Source organism: Macrobrachium nipponense, chromosome 35 (genome assembly GCF_015104395.2).
Source record: "Macrobrachium nipponense isolate FS-2020 chromosome 35, ASM1510439v2, whole genome shotgun sequence".
NCBI classification, from domain to species: Eukaryota; Metazoa; Arthropoda; class Malacostraca; order Decapoda; family Palaemonidae; genus Macrobrachium; species Macrobrachium nipponense.
The window spans coordinates 15,957,058-15,981,049 of NC_061096.1; the positions used below are offsets into that span (position 1 = coordinate 15,957,058).

At 36.9% G+C, this 23,992-nt stretch overlaps 1 protein-coding gene across 11 annotated transcripts in view; it reads right to left on the reverse strand.

The window, feature by feature from the left end:
- Positions 1 to 23,992, reverse strand: part of LOC135208437 (uncharacterized) — a 579,462-nt gene that overhangs the window by 253,332 nt on the left and 302,138 nt on the right. Inside the window, exon 1 of one of the 11 annotated variants that reach the window (XM_064240616.1) lies at positions 8,972 to 9,004. The exons of the other annotated variants lie outside the window; for them this stretch is intronic. The gene's annotated coding sequence lies outside the window, so the exon portion shown is untranslated. Of the gene's footprint in view, positions 1 to 8,971; positions 9,005 to 23,992 lie in introns of those variants that run through there. 11 annotated transcript variants of the gene reach the window in all.

The window sequence follows — 23,992 nt, forward strand, 5'->3', positions numbered from 1 at the left end:
CAACATTTCTTTTACGACAGCATTTTACGGGCTGTCACGTTACTTAAAAAAAATTAATCCTTCTCATAAAAACCCTCAGTTGAAAGTCACTCTTCATATTTTGAAAATAAGAAAAAACTCATAAACGAATAAAATATAAAGAATAAGCAAAATCAAACAAAATTAACCAAAAAATAAACGGCTCGATTTTTGAGAGAGTTTGTATATTTTTTCACTACACAAGACATCAATTCGCACAACATTCATTATGTTATCATTATCATCATCTCTACCTAGAACATAACGAACATAGTTCCATAAAATGCCTTTGACACATTTCTTGCAATAAATACTAAACGAAACAAGAGAAGCTTTCACCTCTACAAGAACCTACGCTACGCAAAATGTTTTCATAGCATTCAAAAATTCAAGTGATTACGAAGAGACACTCGCACTATAACCAAATTCTTGGCAACATTAAACTTTGTGGTCTTCCAGGATATACCACATTTTATGGGTGAAACATACATATCACGTAAGGAAGATATAATACACATTCTTCTTGATATATTACAAGAACTAAAAATCACTGTACCATATAATCTTGATATTAACTTATCATTACCACAAAATATTTACAACTGACAGCATAAACGCATTTCAAGTTCATGGGACGCTCACTTTACAGAACTATTCAACTCCAAATTCTTTATCATTACCATTATATTATGAATACTATTTTTCAACTTCTTCAGCAACTGTGGGGATATTACCGATTATCATTTTTATCCTATTACCTCATGTATCTAGATTAAGTGTATTGTATTTGTATATTCCATGTATATGGCCCTTAGCTGAACCAAAGGACATTATTATTATTATTATTATTATTATTATTATTATTATTATTATTATTATTATAAAACTGTCAGGTCGCATGAGGAGACCTCATTTCGCAAACAGCTGAATAGCTTCCATTTCAAGATAAAATCGATAGCAGGACAAGCCACTTAAAGTCAGTGCCGATGACCTTGTCAGTCACAGGGCTTGTCGAGTCCCTTATCCAGTCAATCATCATTAAACGTTGATATCAGACGCCAAGGACTATCATGTACGCTGTAGAGCTTCCGACTTGCCAGTGTCTGGATGCTAACGTGCTTTGGTCCTGGCGAAATATAATCCGAAATTGGCACGGCAAAGAAAAATTTACATATTCTTGCAACAGGCTCTGCGCTTCTGATAAACAATGGCGCCACCAAAAGAAAATGCAAATCTGACTTCACACCCACAACAACAAACCAGAGACATCGTTGCTGAATGCAAGCCCAGTACTTGCGTCGTTCCTGCTGCAACGCTCAGGTCTAAAAGTTCTTTCATTTTTCTTATGGGAAGATGAGTGACTACGCAGTGGATAAATATCCGTATTATACTCATTCAAGAAAAAGTTACTTTTTAAAATATAACCGAAAAAGTATCCTTTCATCGGAGTAAATGAAGAGCAACGTGTCAAGAACATTAATAAAAATAACTAAAAAGGCCATTCCCAATACCGGGAAGATATGCATAGGAAAGTTCGACGGAGAGGAGACGTGATGATTTAGTGCTCTCAGTCAACACAGCTCAAAATTGATGTCATCCTGCATGATGTAACAAAATTTGACTGTATAACGAGAAACCCCAAAGACTCGGCAATGGGGAAGAGGAAATGACAAATCAATTAACTAATCAAATCAAAACTAGATCAGAAAGACTCAAGTTATTTATGTCAGTGATTTTAATTTGGCACTTTACAAAATCTGTCAAGCTAGAGTCAAGGAAGTAAACATGGCATTCACCTTAACGGGTTTATCCTTAGCAGTATGTTTCAAACTTATAAGCATTAAACGCTGAAAAACCTTGAAAGATATGCGACCAATGGCTTAGTTCATGTACACCAACCCACAGTACCTCACCCCAGTCTAAAGCAAGAAGTTCAAGCTTTGTTATGAATTTCATAAAGCAATTAAGCCGTCTTGCTTTTTTAGGAAATACAAAAATATTCGTACACAGGAAATGAATAACTGAACTCCGTGCGGCTAACTAATAAGCTTTCGCATTCCTCTCAAAAGTTGTGAGAGAAGGCAGAAAAGAAATGTCTCATGGACAGAAAACTATTTAAGACAATAAATTTCAACAAAGTTTATACCCACAAACTATAAAATACTTACTTCGCCTTTTATATTACCTTTTCTTATGAACACAATCAAATAAATTTTTAAAAAATAAACGTGATCATTCAATTGATAGACTGTTGGAAGAGACGGACAAGCTACATCCCAAGGAAACACTATGAAAGCCGAAATCCAAACATAATTACAAAAAGAGAAATGACTAGCTATTATACAATAAGGAAAATTTATCAAATCAATGGAAAAACTGTCAAAAGTAAAACGAAAAAACACTACTGACGTGACGACAAATTGAACGAGACCAAAATGACAGGCTAAGATGAAATAGCTAAGGATTAAACTAGCTGGGCCCTTGAACGAAATCGGGCACGGGACAAGGGTATTGGAACCAAAAGATGTCCGCATACTTCGCCTCGGCTACCGCATGCCACTCTAACAAAATGGACTCTCGAGGAAGAGACGGGGAAGATGTTAGGGCACGGCAGGTCAACGACAGAAAGGTCAAGGTGATCAGGAAACTATTTAAAAGGGGGAAGAAGTGGAGATACAGAGCACAAATTGTACGTAATGTTCCAAGTCGCTGAGAAAAAATCTTCGGTACGAGAATAGGACGGACAGCATTAATGGCAAACAGCAAGTGTGGCACTGGTAAGAAATGGCACTATCACTCCTCGGGACCCACTGTTAGTTACCTATCAAAGTAGTAGGCAAACTAGCAGCACGGCGAACGTGTTACTGATTATCATTCACTGACGGTCACCGATCCAAGGAATGATCAAAACAAACACTGCGTAAGTTCAATGACCCTAGGACAACCTATGTACCTAATTTCAATAGAAATCTCCCAACTTGATGGTAGTCAACCACGCAGATATTTTGGTCATCAATATCTATTGGCAAAAATGGAACTTAAGTTTCTATCTTAAAGAATGTGGAGTTACTAATATATTTTCAATTAAGAAAGAAGCGGATAACATCATCTACATCTGGAACTAGGCTTCTATAAAAAGGCAAAACCCAGCATCATTGTAGTATTTGCTTAATATAAGGAAATGAAAATGTCATCTCCATTTCACTTCTTGAAAAATACTAAATTTACATGCAGATACATATCATCTCATGCCCACCAAGCCAAGATTCTCAGTGGTTTTATCAAGTCATAAAATAACCAAGCCAAGATTCTCGATGGTTTTATCAAGTCATAAACTAACCAATCTCCTGGTAAGATATAGACCGAGAACTTCAGATATACCGTGGCCTTCTAATTTTATGAAAATGCAAAAAAATAAAAAAATAAATTAAATTATAAAAATAAGTAAAACTTTTTTGGAAAAAAAACATGAAATAACATTACATTCGCAAATTTAACTACTAAGGCTAATAAATACTATGAACGATGTCATTGTCATCCCAATACTAATATCGACATATACAATAAGGCAACTACTCCTTTGTTCCAATACATACATACAAAGAGAGAGAGAGAGAGAGAGAGAGAGAGAGAGAGAGAGAGAGAGAGAGAGAGAGAGAGAGAGAGAGAGAGAGAGAATTTCCACCCATTATTGTCATATGACAGGTGGGACTGCGAAAATGAACGGTGAGAACCTATGCCAAGTCTGCTTGTTTACAAAAAAAATTTTGGGGTCTTTTTTGTTTTCCGAAATTAGACCCCAATGGTAGACAACTACCAAATGGAGTTCTAACAGTAATAAAAATAAGGTTACGGCATTACAGCCTTCACCTCTCTTTCTTATTTCAGGCACCTGTTCGAAGATTATTCGAAGAGTAATCATCGAACTTTTGTATTCGGAAAGATCCTCGGGTAAATGATATTAAAAGGGACTCCCTATAATAATACCTATTGCATCCTCAAAAAATAAGTTCTTAATTTTATAAACAATACCTTTATCCACATAAAGTACAAGGTGTCATTTATATTGCGGTGAAAGAAACAATTTCTTATTTTCAAAACACTATACTCTCAATAAGAAGTAAGGAATTTCTCCCACAGTACTGTTTTAAATCAAAACGTTCCTATTTTAATATTCTAATACAGGAGAAGTAAAGATTGTCTTCTGTGATGCCTTGAAAGAATAAAATGATAAAACTTTAGTGACATTAATATTAAGGGATGTTAAATGTCTTCGCCTGTGATGTACTGAAAACCAAAATCTCTTGTTTTCCAATTAAAAAGATGTTAACGATTTAAAACATACCATTACATTTTCCCCTTCTCACTTTACTCAATTTTCCCTTTGGGACTAAACACCAAAATAAGACTCCCAAAGAACTGATTTAGTTTGACAAGACTCGTATATTGATTACAATGTGATAAAGAGCATAAGAATATATGTTATATGTATATATATATATATATATATATATATATATATATACATATATACATATGTATATAATATGATATATATACATATATGTAAATATATATATACATATACATACATATATATATATATACATACATATATATATATATATATATATATATATATATATATATATATATATATATATATATAATTTGATTACTGTTTTAAATGTTTTCTCTTTAATGGAATCATTTCCCTTTTCTTACACTTCCTTCATTATAACATTCAAAACTGGCGATGCTCTCACTATTCAAATGAGAAATCAGTTAGGTAATGATATTCATGATGATGAGGAGGCGGCGAATGATGTCGATAATGAAAAAGACAAAACAGCGACAAACCTCAAATTTAATACCTTCATATCATCATCATCCCTCTATATCCGTCACTATTCACCTCCCCAACATTAATTCTCACAGTGGAGGAGGAAGGGATTGTCATTTTAAGCTGCTTTAATAACCACAGAAATATATTTGACTGGTTAGGGCGGGGATGACGTTCCAGGACCCACTTTCCTGTCAAATCTAATGCATTCCAGAGGCCATGGAAGGTTTTCGTAAACAACTTTTTAAACAGACGTATGGACTTCCTTGTAACTAAAACCCTGAGTGTTTCTAACACTGTCCTAAATTAACAGACGTGCCTAATTAAGCCGTTTACTCTTTGTCAAAAGACCAACTTCATCTTGCCTTTTCTCAGACCGTTTCGAACAAGTGGTTCTTTATGACGTATCTGTGACGCGGAGGAATCCCCCTTACCTAATTATTTTTGAAAATTCATATATCACCATATAATACATAATTTGCTTTAAAATATTTCGTATGGCCCGGGATAGGTAAAATGACATTTAACTAAGTCAAACAACCATTTGGTAAGGTATAGTGGAGGATACGCTTTAGCTACGTCACTGATACACCTCGCTACTTTAGTTGGGCGGCTAAGCACAGTTTTAACCTCATTTTCCTAAGTAAAAAAAAAAGTTATTGAAACACATATGGCAATGCACAGTACCCTCGAAAATTAGGACGAAGTTTGCAACACTTAATGTCTTAGTGGCAAGGAAATCCATATGTCGATTTAAAAGTGGTTTACGAAAAACACTATGTCATGGCCTCTGGAATACTTAGTAAAATGCCTGTAATGTATGACACTGATGACCACAGTTGTTAACATACAAAAACATAAAATTACAACAATCAATGAAGCTAATACACTACTATCTCGTTTATGGCCATAGTTTCCTTGATATCAATTAATACTATTGACTAAATCCACCAATTTGATCGATTGATATGCAGCTTATGACAGCATATTTTGTGGATCTAATTAATTGCATTAAGTCATCCAGTGAGCCGTATCAATTACAAATGAAGGCCGGAGAATTTACTAGTATATGTAAATAGTCGACTATGAAGATAACATACGGGAGGTCTTAACTTACATTCAAGTTCACAAAAGGCACTCACATAATGTGCATAGTCTGTCAACCCTAACAGTAATATCTCGGCGAGTTTCATTACAAGTCTACTAACCCATTACGATAAAGTCAAAAGATCCATTACGATACACACGTCCAACAATCCACCTCTTCATTAAGAGCTAGTTCGATGATCAGTTATGATGCTGTCCATCGAATTAAGATAGGAACCTCCAACTATCCATTATGAGTCATAATTCAAGTACCCATTCCGATATATATAAGAGAAAGGAATAATTTAGACAAGTTTCGCGTATATCACTATAGTCAAGTCCAAGCGATCATTAGGCTTAAAGTCCATAGCCTTTTTTTCACATCACTTTCCAGAATCCCGTCGATAAGACGACCAGAAAAACTCGCAGGGAAACAAGCTGAATTACTAATATATCATGTAAAACCTTAACTGATGTAAATGTGCACTTAAAGTAGAACTATTTATATTACAATAAAATGCATTCATAACAAGCCATAGGCCGTTAACAAGTGGAGAAAACATCTCAGTATTTATTGCTTCAATAAAATGGACTACAGGATAAATGCAGATGAATTCCTATTCTTAAGGTAAACACGCTTCACCTTCAAGAGAACCACCACCTGCATAGGAAACATGAGAAGCGAAAAATGTCATCGTAGCACGGAACGGACCCTTCTGCAAGCAAGCGAATTTCATTTGAAACGACCCAGGAAGGGGCGCACATGGTCCCAAGTCACATAAGCACACTGGTTGCATCCATCAAATGTCACTGATTAATGGACCCCTTAGTTCATGATTAATGAGTCTATCTAAGGCCATTCACTATCCAAACGGCCTGTTCAGATACGGCACCCTAGACCATCGAACCTGACCCCTGAAGTGAACCTCTTATGCATGCATAAACATCAGAGCACTCGATACTTCCCCAGACTTACTTGAATAATGATGAGCGATGAAGGGATATTGCTTTAGCATGAAAATGCTCCTACTTCTCGATAAGAAATCGTAGCAGCTTCAAAGCATTCCAATTTCTGTTTATCTCTATAAGGATACAGAACGCGATAACTGTAACATTGAATTCTTCCTCATTCGTGCGCTTTTTATTTTGTTTGTGGTATCTGCGGATGAGGAAGCCATTCTGGCAAACGTTTGTTAAAATGTAAAATTATTGACAGTAGGAAAAGGACCAGAACCATCTTTGTAAAATCACTCTAGATCCATAAAACACATACGTGTTTGAGTACAATTTCAGTGTTCTACTGACAAATGAGGGAGAAAAGACAAATAGGCCTATCATTTCATTCTTACAACATAAGAAAAACGGACATGATAAGTCCCATAACACTTCAGGCGAGAATTTAAAAAATTCTTATTAATTATGGTAGTTCATACGCCACCTTACAACATGGCACACACATTTCCCCTTTTCAAAAGATGACATTACAAATGCTATGGCTGACTAAACTTCATCCAGTTTCTTAGCTTAAAAATAATCAAGCGAAACAAGTCGACGGTATTAGGTACTCAGTTTAACAGTCTTGGCTTGACACTAGTTACTGACAGAAAAAAGGCATTAGCTGGAGAGAGAGAGAGAGAGAGAGAGAGAGAGAGAGAGAGAGAGAGAGAGAGAGAGAGAGAGAGACATAACGTATGGAGCGAAAGCGATCAAGCAACCTATAACCTTTCCGACTGCTGGAATCAAAAGGCATTTGGTATCTAACCAGGACAAGCTGCAAAAAGGCTGAAATAACTTGCTTTTCCTTCGCACTCTCTCTCAAAGCAACACTAACTCACCAAATAACCTAGTTAGCAATATGGAACCCTTCCAATGTCACGTCTTCATTCACCTTCCTCATAACTTCCAATTAACTCTATATCACCTTAATAAATTCAGATGTTGGCCCTCTGCCCACAGCAACAGGTGCTCCTTCCAAACTACAGTAAGATAGGAGGGTACAAGGGCTTAACATGCTAACTATTGACGTAGATACCGATAACATTACCGTGCAATTTCTTGGCCAAAGTTTTTTTTTTGTAGCTAATTAAGCTTCCTGTTTTAACAAGTAAACACTCTGTCTCTAAAGCATATATTAAGATGTTATTTAATCAACTCATATAAAAACATGGATTGTATTGAGAGACAAGGGAGGAAATTATTAGTATCTGTTCGGCGGTTGCAAAACACAGAATGAAGCAGGATAAAATTCACCGAAGGAAATGCGGGTATTATTTGTCCTGGTGTTTCGTAACCCGGTAAAGCTAATCACTTAAACCACTAAACTGGTGGGGGTAAGCATACTCTGCATGCTCTCACGTTGGCAAGGAACCTCAGGAAATAACACCAGCTTGATTTCCCATCCAAATAATAGGACTTTTTCTCCTTCTTCTTCTAACACGAGTGAATCTAAACTTACTAAACTGTCATTTTCTCACTCGAGCACAGTCCGATTTCCGTGACCTCTTATCATTAATTAAACAAATATCCCTTCCCGTTAACTGACGCAATTTCTCCCGAGGTCCTGTCGACGTCAAACCCATTTTCCGAAGTGCTCTTAATACCATTTGTGAGTTGTTCTTCATCTTGGTCATCCTTTCAATCCTAATGCACCATTTTCCTCGCTTCCTCTTCCTCCTCCTCCTCTTCACTCTCATTGCCCCTAAAATATTTGGCAGACTGAGTGACCCCACACCACCTGTACTGAGAGAGAGAGAGAGAGAGAGAGAGAGAGAGAGAGAGAGAGAGAGAGAGAGCGCGGGTGGGGAGGGGAAGAGTAAGCGTCTAAAACTCCGAAAAAGAGTTTTGACAAAATTAAAAATGGCTTTAATACTACGGGAGCTTTCCTCACCAGGAAGACAGTGAGAAAGTCCTAGAAATTCTTAGTATCATCATCTTTCGTGAAACCTGAGTATTTCATGTTTCAATATAGACGACAAATCGCTGTAAAATAAAAACAATATTATGAGAAAATGAAACGATAATTACCAAATGGGCCACCCTCCAAGCATGAAGAATTCCCCCTGCTGGCTATCCTCACCTGTAAAGAGAAACAACATTTAGTTAAAACCTAATAATAATAATAATAATAAGGAAGAAAAAATGAAGAAGACCAATTGTGTTTTTTTAAAACACAGCTTACATACAACATCCGTCCCATGAGCAAATCCGAAACTTTTACCAACATGAACTCAAAGTGCAATACAGCATTCTGGTTTATATCCACTACAAACATCAGAACCTCGATAATATATTCTTTCAATAAAAGGATATCAAACCGCTACAAAGCCTTAAGATCCAAGAGCAAGATATATGAAGAAAATATGCCAGGTCGGCAACATGACCTCGTCGGCATTATGGGTCCCGTGGGCTCGTTTCCCGCTACCGGACATAATAATTTCTTCATATATTTTGCACTTGGATCTCAAGGCTTTGTAGTTACAAGCGCATCTGAAAAATACGCGAAGAATTCGAGAAGTTAAAAGGGCATTGTGGGTATTACAATTAGATATATATCTGGTAAAAAGTGACCAGTAGTTATATATATATATATATTATATATATATATATTATATATATATATATATATATATTATATATATATATATATATATATATATATATATATATATATATATATATATATATTATATATATGCGTACACAGTAACAACAACAAAAATAACTGACTTGTCAAAACAAAACGGATGTGCTTCTCAGATAATAATCGGGTGGATGTGTTTACGCACACAATCATGTAAACATGAAAAGCAGACCTTTCAGTGTCCCAGATTTTACCAGTGGATATAAACACAATTGTTCAAGGATTCGTGATCAATACGAGTGAGGTATCTTTTTAACATTAAACAGATGGTAACAATTAACTGATACAATAATATTTGAAGAAGAGGAAAAAGGGATTTCGTAACTTAAAAATAAGAAATCACTGCATAGAGATTACATAAAATTTTGTATTTGTTACCGTTTACCTAAGCAGGCGATTACATATAAAAAAAACGTGTTGGGTTAAATCAATTCTTGCGTAGATATAAACTTTATATGAAATCCCAGCCACACTTCAAACTGGTCATCGTATGCCGATCTTTTAATCCAGAGAGTTCCTCAATTAAATTTCATCACTAAAACTATTTCTGACTCTTAAGCGATGAGAAGAAGTCGAATCTTTAACTTGATTTCTTTATCCATCACAAAACGACTAACTGGATCCAGCATATGGTCTTGAGAGTAAAAAGAACAAATAATAAGAAATTAAAAAAATATAAAAGCGGGGCTTTTCATGATTGCTTGTGACATTATTAAATGTTTAATTTAAAATAAAAAATTCTACCAAATAAAAAACTTCCACATTTCCCTCTTCTTATATTCTTCTAATTTCAGTTAGCCACAAACTTATTCATTTGGGCAAAGGAAGGCAATACTATTAATTATATCTATCCTACACATGAAAAATTCAATCTCCTTCTAGTTACTAAACTGGTATCTCTTTCGGGGTTGAATCTTTATGTCCTACACGTCCCACAACAAAATATTATACTTATGCCGTAACAAGACGTATTCACGTGAATATTTATGTGCAATACTTTGTATTTTGTAAAATGATCGATAGATTCTAATGAATGTGTTGCTTTTTCTACCTTTCATAAGAGTTAATAGCAGAGTTATTTAATCAGCATTAGTCTGACTAATAGTATACGTTTTTAAGTTTTGGCCATTTCCTCGTATGAATTTATTTCTCCTGATTACATTATGACGATAGCCTACTCCTATTACTCGTGAATCACACGCTTTGCGTTCAGGTGGCCCGTTTGCTTGGTTAAAACGAGCCAAATGAAACTAGCGCTCGTTGTTGTCTATTTAAAAATTCGACTGTTCAAGAAATGTAGCCTCGCTCATCAATCAGCAGTACACCATTTAGGCGTTTGCTGATACTAGATTCTCGTTTGACATTCTTCGAGCGAGATTTGGTAAGTACTTATATGAAAAAAATGTTAGCATGCTCACTATCTCAGTCTATTTGAATTGTGGATTTTCAACTATATTCCGAGATCTATTCCTTATTTATCTAATAACATGCAACTGCTGTACGTATCCTGGCGAATGTGAGCTTTCTGAATACCTGCAAAACCTATTCTTTGTATAAAAGTACAAGTCGGGAATATTGGAACAAACTGGTGTTGGAATTGGAACTGTGCCTCGTGAGAGGCTAGTTTATTGGACACCCCCTACCCCCCATCTTGTGAGAGGCGTAGCATCAGTGAAAGATAAATATACATGCCGCCAGAAAGGGTTGAGTCACAGTAGAACAACCCCGGTCATAATTACGGGGCTTTAACATTAAAGTAACTACAGTTCGAGCTAAACACACACATGTAATGTGTGTGTGTGTGTCTATATATATATATATATATATATATATATATATATATATATATATATATATATATATATATATATATATATAGTAAATACGACTTTCAAGCTTCCAAACGAGCTTGCCAAAGACTGTCACTGACACACTCGACGGAAGACAACGGAGCAGGTTAGGACTAATGCAGAATACCACGACCGAGCTGTCATCAAATACGTTCACCAACAGTTACACGCAGCTACATCCACGGGGTTAAAGAAAACATCGAACCTAGGAGGACCGAAAGGCATATGACAAATATCTACTCCGCAGACGACGACGACATCAATCATCCACGTAGGCCTAACGTGTGGCGACGCCAACATCCTGCTGAGATTTCTGTATCAGGAATCAGCGTTAACCCTTGTCACAGGTCAAAGAACTACGGATAAGCCAAAGGACGTCTTTTGCAACTCCTGCATTTCCATTTCTCTTTCAATCTACGACAATGAACCTACTTGGATCAAATCTGAGGTTTTCGCACTAGTGTGCTTGCGTGACAAAACCCAATAAAGGTTATAACTGATCCAAGCAACAGAGCAACAGCACTACTAGTTTTACACAAGAACCAAGCATAAATCAAAACAGCTGAAATAACATTCGAAGATTTGACAGACAGTCTGCAACAGACGACAGTAGAAATATTACATTTTCATAAGAATAAACGTCAATAATAAGAGCAAATGTGTGTGTGGAGAGAGAGAGAGAGAGAGAGAGAGAGAGAGAGAGAGAGAGAGAGAGAGAGAGAGAGAGAACATGTTCCTTCATAAACACGTTAAGAAGTCAGAGATCATATTATCGTGTGTGTATTTTAAATCAAGTCACTTCAAGAGACAAGGAATAACAGAAGAGAAATGCGAAATATGAGTACGGGGAGAGAGAGAGAGAGAGAGAGAGAGAGAGAGAGAGCCACATGTATACATTGAGTTTCATCGATATACGACCAACAGACGATGACATTCCACAGGTTTTCGAAGAGCAAAGAAACAGGAGACTTGAAGCACTGTGGTATGATTCTAGGCTCTCAGCCTATGAACAAGCATTTGACTCCCAAGCCAGGCAGGGAAAGCGAAAGCGCACTATTTTCCTTTGAGATCCGGCATGTGTCTGTTGACCATCAGTGAATTACGTATCAGGCAGTAAAAATACTGGTGCTGCTCCCAGTCTAGAGAGAGAGAGAGAGAGAGAGAGAGAGAGAGAGAGAGAGAGAGAGAGAGAGAGAATGAAAATCGTAATGGTTTCACCCAGATGAAAGTAAAAATTGGACCTCTCTCTCTCTCTGTGTGTGTGTGTGTGTGTGTGTGTGTGTGTGTAAATAAATTCTTCTGGTAAAACAGGATACGTCTCAAGTATAAAAGGCCCATTAAAACACTGGTTTAAAGCTAAGGACTGTATTTCGGAGGACTAACTCCCACCCTTACCAAGTAGTGAATGACAAAAGGAGTTACATTGGCGAAAATATATCGTGGGAGATATGCCCTTAGGTGATGCCAGGGGTCACCGCTATACCGACGTTGGTTCTGTTAATTGTCTTGAGAGAGAGAGAGAGAGAGAGAGAGAGAGAGAGAGAGAGAGAGAGAGAGAGAGAGAATGTGTGGGGGCACACGTGTTTATGCATACATATCGAAATGTACGTATATATTATTACTATAATCCTTAATTGATCGGCAACCCCGTGACGAGGCATCTATATTTTACAACTCGACGCGATGGTCAGTCCGTCAAACGCAGAGGAGCAAGACGAGAAGAAGGCGTATTATGCAATGACGTCATTCAGTGGTTCATGTTTCAGCATTCAGTTTAATTCCCAAACACCAGATGATTCTCCTCCAAGTTACTCAACAACTCAATGAAACACTGACCTCAAAAGAGAGAGAGAGAGAGAGAGAGAGAGAGAGAGAGAGAGAGAGAGAGAGAGAGAGAGAGTCTTATATTATGAGGTGACGTATAGATTATAATTTGGTTTTCTTAATTCAATGGTGCTACAAGTGCAAATCATTAAGATAAATGCACGGCTTTGCGTTCGAATAGATAAATTTCCCTTAAAGAATAGTTAAACCAATTTGTTATGAAAAAAAGACTTTCCGTAAAGATAGTGAATAAAAATGAATGGAGATTAATAAAAAAAAAAAAAAAAAAACTAACCATGATGGCGCAATGGCGCCATAAATCTTCCTTTCCCAAATGAAAAAAATTACCATTCAGTGACTAGATCTTACTTTTCTGGAAACCCATTTAACTTCGGTGAAAATTTACAATAAAAAAACCCTCAAAATTTCACAAGGACAGGAGACGGCTCCAGAGGAGATAAGCCACTATGTAATTGTTGGTCTTCATAAAAAAAAAAAAAAAAAAAAACCCTTGGGGAAAAACAAGTCTGATGTGTGGTATCAGAGCCCAGTACAAAGCAGCCAGGACCCACTCGCTTGGGAAAACGATCTCCTGATTTATTAACTGCTCCGGGACAAAATGAACAGTATATAAGAAGCTTCGTCACAAACTGATTTCTCGCCACAAACCCGATTTAAATTTGATAAACAAGTTTTAGTGTCCCTTTTCAATTGAAATTTACATTTGCAAAATGTGCTCTCAAGTGATACGTGACCGTCTAAACGTAGTAAATGCAAATTCACGATTTACTAAAAACGAAAATTTATATTGCGAGACGTAATTAATAAATGAATTGCTTAAAAATGTAAATAACAAGAATCTCATGAAAGTTAATAAGTGAACTGCTTAAAAATTGTAAATGAAAGGCATCTCATGAAAATTCATAAAACAAAAATAAAAATGAATGCAAGGCGCCAACCAATGTACATACATCTTACATTAGTTGTGTAAAATAGGAAAAAAAAAAAAGTGTACCACTCGGTACTGCACAGACAAACTTTTGTGAAACTTCGAACCAGCTGCATTTCAAACCTCATTTTTTATAAGAATTTTCTTTAATGCTCCGAGGCCTGTCTCCCACATCTTGGCATCCTTAAGAGGAATAAGAACCTAAACGTTGGCGCTTTGCTGTTAGTGTGACGTCACGGCGTCGGCAGGGTGGATCCTCCTCCTCTTTAAATGCCTCCCTTCATTGGATAAATCATTGTTGGACTCTTGGAGTTGCACAGTTTGCTCTGCATTCATAGAAAGGAGGCGGCTTGGAAGTGTGTACGTGTTCGATTACTCGCCTTCATGCTGGCTGGGATTTCTTCCTCTTACCAATATGACGAAAGAATGATACGTTCTTTGAATATAAAACGGAATTCCCCGCCTCTGGTGTGTCTTAATAAACCACCCTGGGATTCCATTCTCTTTTAACTGTACACCGCTCTTCTTTGTAATGCAAACTAAGTGGTAGTGGTGTCCAAAAGTTCATTCTGCTTCACGACCGTTTCCGTGTTGATTACGCCGCTCCGTTTCTATACTTTCATTTTCGTTCAACTTACCAACTTATATTTCTTGCTCAGTCTTTAGCCTCCCAAACGGTCTTCTCTAATATATATATTTCGCATTCTCCTCATTCTTTTTCCAGGCCCCATACCATTTCTTTTCATGCGTCTTTTCTTTTACCACTGTGAATTAATTCCCTTTTCCTTTCAAAACTTTTGACCAGTTTCCCATTTCTTTCTTTATGTTTTCTTGCTTCCTTTTCCACTTTGAAGAGAAGAGGGAAAACGCATGCGATTCAATATAATAAATAAATATATATATATATGTATATATATATACACACACACATGTATATCTATCTATCTATCTATTTCTATCTATCTATCTATCTATCTATCTATATATATATATATATATATATATATATATATATATATATATATATATACTAATATTATTAAGCAGTATAAACTCTAAAAATGATATTAGTGTAAAAGAGGCAAATCACCTACAACGGGATAAAACATAACGCCTGTCTGTAAAAGAAGAGAGACGCAGTGAACAAGCTACTTCAAGATGCTGTCAATCACTCAAGTCACTCTCGAGAAATAAGAGATCCTGCTTGATTTTCAAGGCAGCTACAATGAAGATGGCAATTCCGTCATAAGAAGTAATACTTCAGCTTCACTTCTCATTCAGCCCTATTACAGTCAAGTGAGAAGTCGGAATCCATCAGTGTCGTCGCAAAACTTCGTCAGGAGAAAATCTGAGCCGAGACCTCCGTCGCGAGGAAACAGGATATCGGCCGCTACTTGACCTATATCCATCTGCCCAATCAATCCTTCGCTACAATACATTGTGTGTATCCCTGTCAATCTTTTCCAAGCTTAACAACGCTGGTTTTCAGGTAATGAAGTTTGCGTTTACACTTGCCGTCGTTCAGCCCGGGGTCCGACGCTCTCACCACGTAAAAGTATGCAGAATAAAAGGTGACTCAGTCCGAGCTTCAAGACGGGGCATAACGTTCCTTTGGTCACGACCTGCTGTGTCGACCTCTTTCTTGTATGCTACTGCCGTCATTTTTGACGGTACGCGCATAACAGTGCCAATAATAATACTGGTGATGACGACGACGCTACAACTGCTACCGCTACTGATGGTCGTGGTCGCAATAAAATATGGACAACAATAGTCATAACATCAATATCAATATCTCAAAAGCCTGAAACATATGAGAGATGAAATGTAAAATGATTAAATCCACGTCTAACAATGGTACCACAAGGAACGCAAGGCAATATCAACATTTCTCTGACGCACCTACGTGCCAGGGAATAAATGAGACTTTCTGATGAAAAGACACAGCCAAGAAATCTTCCAGGAGTAATATAATTATGCAAGAGGGTGACACCATAGTTACTGCTTAGCATTATCTTCGCAACGAACAAGAACGTCCTCAAGAACTACTTTGACGGTCAACACGTTTCCCTATTTACACGATTTTTAAAAGGTTATCCTCGTCACTGCAAAGACTGAATTGCATAAACAAAACATTTTCACAATATCACAACAGCCTTTTTCCTTTTTAGACATACATACATACATACATACATACATACATACATACATACATACATACATACATATATCCTTAAATCCACGGTAGAAATGAAGTGGAACAGGGACTTGGAACAATTACTTTCGTTGTATTTTCTCTATTTTCAAGCTCAATGTGAACTTGAAAATGTAAAATATACTACGAAAGTACTTGTTCCAAGCCCCTGTTTCACTTATATACCTTTCTAAAATGGATTTAAGGATATTCTCAATTACGTGTTCCTTCGTGCTACATTGGATATGTATGTATGTATGTATGTATGTATGTATGTATGTATATATATATATATATATATATATATATATATATATATATATATATATATATATATAAAACACGCATAAATGCAGCCTTTCAGAGAGCTTTATACAAGTATCGTCATGACAATGGCTCGAGTGGTGCCAATGCGGGCAGGTACCAGTCCTGGAAGCCTGTAATGTTGGAGAAAGAAAAGTAAAGTCATCGCTATCTCTGCCATTGTGTCTCGGACCGAGTTACCTAAGGAGGCTGCTACGCTTAATTGAACGAACCAATCAATCAAACATACACCAGACAACAGCAGAAAATTAAATTTTAGTAATTTTATGTCTTACAGTCGAGTTCAAGTCTGCTGGAAAATTAATGAAAATAAATGAAAGAGGCCAATATGCTGTGGAAATGCTGTAATATTGTCACTGTCACCCAATGGCACACAATGTTTGAATGAACGAATGTTTAAATAAACAAAGTGCGTGTGTGCGCATGAGCAAGAATGCTGCCAACTGAGCAGTACACAGTTCATATTAATACAGAATTAGCAGCTGTTTGTTCGTGTAACAGAATTAAATTGGGAGTGGGAAAAAACACGCTGGTGAAACGTGCAAAGTCTACACAAGAAATAAAGAAAAATAAAATCCCAATGAGTTCCACATGAGTTGTGGATTTATCTAACTTGCACGGGTTAAGGATTCCAATTATCTTTTGGGTCTTGACAGAAATAAAAAATGAAGTTCTTGAACAGCAGAAACATAAGTCGAGGGCAACGAATGAGGACAAAGAGAGAGTAATAAATAAGCCTCCCCTGAAAGTCTATCAAATCCTTCTAATTCTGCCCAAAGTCTTTTCTTTCTTCTTCTTCTCTTTGATTTTCCTATGGTTTGCCATACAGGACATTGGCTTGGCTGTCCCATAGATGTAGCAGTACCACAGGACACATAAGTTAAGGACTAAGACAGAAAATAGCCAAGCTCTATTAAAGAAAATTGGGAAACTATGAAAAGCTGAAATGGAGGTAGTACCTTATCACCCTGGGAACACAAAGACTAATTCCAGAGACCCTCAATAGGAACATGATTATCTCCAGTAAAGTGTACTAGTGAGCACATCAAGTATAATTATGAGAGATCCTGAGAAAAACAGGGTTAGCGAGGTTCACATTCTCAGGAGGTAAAATCCACCCCGGATCAAAACTCGGGCTTAGCGACCTTACAAGGCTGAAAGAAGAAACAAAAATAATAACTAACCTTGCCCGTGGAACACATAATGTATTCAGTACAATACTTTAATATAACGAAAACGGTTTATTTCAGAAGGTCAAGGTCGGTACAGCTTTTCTTTACAAACTGAAATAAATTCCGATGCTGTAAACATAAGGAAACGCGACTCCTTTTCTGCTTAGTGGTTGTTTAACTGAGAGTTACAAATTACCGTGGTCTGGAGAGGGTTCCCGAAATGGGAATCGCAGGAATACTCTTTCTCTCTCCCTGCCTATCCTTGCTTTTTCCCTCTCCACGGTTACCCAAGTCGCTAATTCTTGGCCCTTCAGGCCTGCGGATCTCCCTGCTTCAGTAAAAGCCTTAATTTCCTCTAATGCAGGTTTGCTCGCCATTTTGGAGGAATGGGGTTATGAGTGCAAGAACGGGAAATTCCTTAAGGATAACAAAGGCACAAAGTCCAGGGAATGGCTTCCCTAAAGGACGGAATAACACCAATTTAATTCCACTGAAGTGAAATGAAAAACAAATTCTCAGCGCGCGTTAAATCTTTCATAGATTTGCGAAAGATAAAAAAAACTTCGAGTAAGTTTCGTACGCAATCAATAATCAAGGCTTATTCTGGGGAGTTATGTTACACAAATATACAAGTGGCCTACCCTCTTTGCCTGACAAACATACCGCCCCAATCATGGCCATCCCCTCCCCCCAACAAAAAATGAAATATGGCTTACACTCCAACTTCGTAGTTGCATGGCGGAAATCCATGCGAAGGCGATGATATAGCTAGTATCCGTAATCAGAATTTTGTTCTTGGTGTTTAAGGGTGTATATTTGAGTATATAAATGAGATATGTTTACACTGGATATGTTAAAACGTGAATGACAAGATTCCGATGCTAATCGCTTCCTTTTACAGAAACCAGACAACTTTTTTTCTCACTCTTTTTACAATGTAGCCATTCAATACCAAGAGTATTATTCATGTTCGGGATGGGAAATTGCAAATGCAATAATGGGGTGGAGACAACAAAATCTAAATAATTTTTGGACATGATAACATGATGAAAAAAAGTAAGCCACATACTAAACGGAAAAAGAAGAGAGCGTGACAGGGGCTAAGAAAAAAGGACAGATAGAATGTTTTCTTTATTTACGTAGAAAATAAGGACGATAAACTGAAACCAATGAGATAAACAGGAAGAGGAAGACAGTGAGAAGAGGAAAGTGAAAATAGTTCATGTTAAACAGCAGCGAAACTAGAAGAGGATAAAAGTTTGATGTCCGCAGGCGACAGTTTGATTTCTACTGTAAACCAGATGCAAACGAAATTGTAGATTTTCATCCTCAATACCAGAAATAGGAAATAATAGTTTGGGTCTCTTCTCAAAATCTCAATAACTGGAAAAGCATACATGTGATTCCTAAACTAAACAAAGAGATGGAAGAGATGGTACTGATGGTACTTCCATCTTAAATGCCAGGAGATGAGTTTGATCTCAATCTTCTTCCAACAGGAGAAGAGTGAGTGGATGAAAGTTCGAATTCAATCCTCGGTGACAAAGGAGGGAGATAACACTTTTCTTTTTATCCTGAATAAGAGATATGACTTTCATCTCTCATATGGGGAAGACACGAGTTTGATTTATATCCTGCACTTGAGGGAGATAATGAGGTTCGATTTCTTCTGATTCTTGCAAGGGAAGTGATGGAAACAAGGGAATGAGGATTTGGTCTGAAGCCTACTGAAGAGGGGAGATATATATCGCTTTCCGTTTCATCGAATCATGGAACGCCCCAGTGGAGGCGAAATAAACTGACACAATGAATAGATAAAAAGACGAGGAATGAACAGAGAAATATAAACATGAGGTTTTGATCAGAAAGAAAACAAGTCTGACTTGAATCAGCACTGAGAATAGGAAGAAAACAAATCAACATAAGGGTAGGGTTGGTAAAAAAAAAAAAAAACTTGAAAGGGGATGAAGGAAGAAAAGCGAGCCTGATCGCAAATCCTGTGTGGAGGGGCACGAGGACAGGATGGACTGACCTCTGAAACCCTAAACAAGCATTGAAGGCAGCGGCAGCTCCAGCAGCTGGCAAGTCTCAGGGCGAACACCATCCCCCTTCCTTGGACTCCCTTAATGAATGCACTGGCTTGTGTTATCGGTGATGGAGTCTTACCTCCGACTGATATCGAGCAGTCCCGGTTGTCAGGCATCAAGGACGGACGGATGGAGAGAGAGAGAGAGAGAGAGAGAGAGAGAGAGAGAGAGAGAGAGAGAGAGACTTATCTATTTTCATTATTGCTCTTATTTATTCGCTCTACATGCTGCATTAATTACTTCGTATAAAGATGAATTACTTTTCAAAAATAATCTAAATCCTGATAATAAAAACCCAAAATGCTGATAACCATGTTACCGATCTTCCTTTCAGTGACAATGAACACTTCAGAAGCAAGCTGCCACCGGAAAACAGAAAAAACAAAAAAAAAATAAGAGAAAAAATAAAATTCGGATACTAGAGATAAGATGTAGTGTATAGTTTTCTTAAAAACGCTCTAACTTCGCTTTCCAATCACAGTCTACCAACCACATAAAATACGTACACATTACACAATTACTCATGAAGAAGGTAAATTTGCACGACAAATATATAGTCAAGAAATTAATGACAATAGAACGTATAAACTTAAACTTGATTAAAAAACAAATAAATGAAAAAATTCACTAGTTTATGTATAGTGTTTGTTACCCCTATTGACCCAACTGAGCAAGAAGTCCCCCAGCCATCACGAAATGCCCGCCAGTGTCGCATCCACTTTAAAGGCAATAATAATCCCTCGGGGAGACGAGATAACTAGAAGGAAGGTCGACGGGAGATAACATTACAGACAGGAGGTAAACATGCACGACGGACTGATGTAATATTAGATACTGGAACCACGATCATGCTAATTGGTGCCTAAAAATACATAGAAAAGAATGTCTAGCTGATACTAGTTGGTACTTTTACACACACATTCTCATACATACATGCATACACACACGTGCATTTATATATATATATATATATATATATATATATATATATATATATATATATATATATATATATATATATATATATATTATATTTATGTATCATCGCGTCAAACTCGTCGCGATCCAAAGAGGTTCTCATGGCTTCCTGTTCATTCTTTTCCACCAATCTCTACCATCACAGACCTACTTTGTCACAGTTCTCATCCCAGATCTCTCCTTTCCACCTCTCCAGGTGCCCTCATGATTCCAGCTGATATCTTCATATCCTTTCTCCCATGCGTTTTGTGCGAAGAACTATAACTGGTTCACTTAAGGTAGGTTCTTGGGTGATCCCTATGCCTACGAGACGTTAGTTTGGCGGCCGCTGATTGGCTGGGAGCTGCCTACCTCCCGGTACCAGCCAATCAGCGGCCACCAAACAAACGTCTCGTAAGAATAAGGCTCATCCGAGAATCTACCTTAAGTGAATCAGTTATACATGGTCAAGCCGACTCGATCCTCTTGTCATTTATCATCCTATCTACAGATGGAACTTAAGTAATTTTTAATTTAGTAAAATTTCTCACACTATCCTGTCATCTGACAAGTAGTAATCTTTTTAGAGCTTTACTTTCAAACTGAGATGTGGCGGCTACGGTTTCACTGTTGTACCAAGATTGACGTCTGTATAACAATACGGATCGTAAAAGATTTTTTTTGTAAATCTTACTTTTATATGCACTTTTAGTCTATTGGATTTCAAACATTTATTCAGTTTTCCTATTTTCTTATTTCCTCGAAAAGAAATCCCTCTAAATATCACTGAAAGCTACGTCATTCATCCTTTTCCCATTTAGTGTCATTTCCTTCCGTTGTGAATATTTTGTCCTCAATTCTTCTGTTATATTTACATTTACTTTTATAAATCTCGTGGTTTGTTGATGATGAACACTGCTTCTTCATGTGCATACTTTAAGTCCCACAACACCATCGTTAGTTCAATCTAAAATTTCTCCTCCATCTCCGAGTAATTTTTCAACGGAAAAAATATTACAAGGGCATATAACCAAGGTGAAAAAACATTCCCATAAATAAATAAATAAATAAATATATATACATACACACACACACACACACACACACACACATATATATATATATATATATATCTATATATATATATATATATATATATCTATATATATATATATATATATATATATATTATATATATATATAATATATATATATATATTATATATATATATATAGATATAATATATATATGATGTATACTATATATATATATATATATATATATATATATATCTATATATATATCTTTATATATATATATATATATTTCGAGCTACAATGTCCTTTAATATCTTATTCGCTCTACCTCGGAATTGATATATTTTCATATATGTACCGAGGGGGAATTTTTTAGTTGATAATAATTTCGTACCCCCATGGGATCGAACCACCACCGTCCAGAAGGACGGGGAACGAAATCAGGATCGGACAGTGACACTACCGAAACGGCTTATCAAGAGAGGCTAAAGGTGTTCATATCGATTCTGACCATTTCAAATCAACGTCGATCTCGTTGTATTTGTAATTAGAATCGACATGGAACCCCCTCCACCATGGTAGCCGATTCGAGCGTTTGACCCACGCAGCCTTATTATGAATATATCACATCACAGTGATTCATATAAATCATTCGAGCTACAAATGTCCTTTAATATCATATTCGCTCTACCTCGGAATTGATATGATTTTCATATATGTACCGAGGGGGGAATTTTTTAGTTGATAATAATTTCGTACCCCCATGGGATCGAACCACCGTCCAGAAGGACGGGGAAAACTAAATCAGGATCGGACAGGTGACACTACCGAAACGGCTATCAAGAGAGCTAAAGGTTCATATCGATTCTGACCATTTCAAATCAACGTCGATCTCGTTGTATTTGTAATTAGAATCGACATGGAACCCCCTCCACCATGGTAGCCGATTCGAGCGTTTCACCCACGCAGCCTTATTATGAATATTTATCACATCACCGTGATTCATATAAATCATTCGAGCTACAAATGTCCTTTAATATCATATTCGCTCTAACCTCGGATTGAATATATTTTCATATATGTACCGAGGGGGGAATTTTTTAGTTTCGGTAGTGTCACTGTCCGATCCTGATTTCGTTCCCCGTCCTTCTGGACGGTGGTTCGATCCCATGGGGTACGAAATTATTATCAACTAAAAAATTCCCCCAACAAAAAAAAAAATCGGTACATATATGAAAATATATCAATTCCGAGGTAGAGCGAATATGATATTAAAGGACATTTTGTAGCTCCGAATGATTTATATGAATCACGGTGATGTGATAAATATTCATAATAAGGCTGCGTGGGTGAAACGCTCGAATCGGCTACCATGGTGGAGGGGGTTCCATGTCGATTCTAATTACAAATACAAGATCGACGTTGATTTGAATGGTCGAATCGATATGAACCTTTAGCCTCTCTTGATAGCCGTTTCGGTAGTGTCACTGTCCGATCCTGATTACGTTCCCCGTCCTTCTGGACGGTGGTTCGATCCCAGGGGGTACGAAATTATATCAACTAAAAAATTCCCCCTCGTACATATATGAAAATATACAATTCCGAGGTAGAGCGTAATGATATTAAAGGACATTTGTAGCTCGAATGATTTATGAATCACGGTGATGTGATAAATATTCATAATAAGGCTGCGTGGGTCAAACGCTCGAATCGCTACCATGGTGGAGGGGGTTCCATGTCGATTCTAATTACAAATACAACGAGATCGACGTTGATTTGAAATGGTCAGATCGTATGAACCTTTAGCCTCTCTTGATAGCCGTTTCGGTAGTGTCACTGTCCGATCCTAATTTTGTTCCCCGTCCTTCTGGACGGTGTTCGATCCCATGGGGGTACGAAATTATTATCAACTAAAAAATTCCCCTCGGTACTATATGAAATATATCAATTCCGAGGTAGAGCGAATATGATATTAAAGGACATTTGTAGCTCGAATGATTTATATGAATC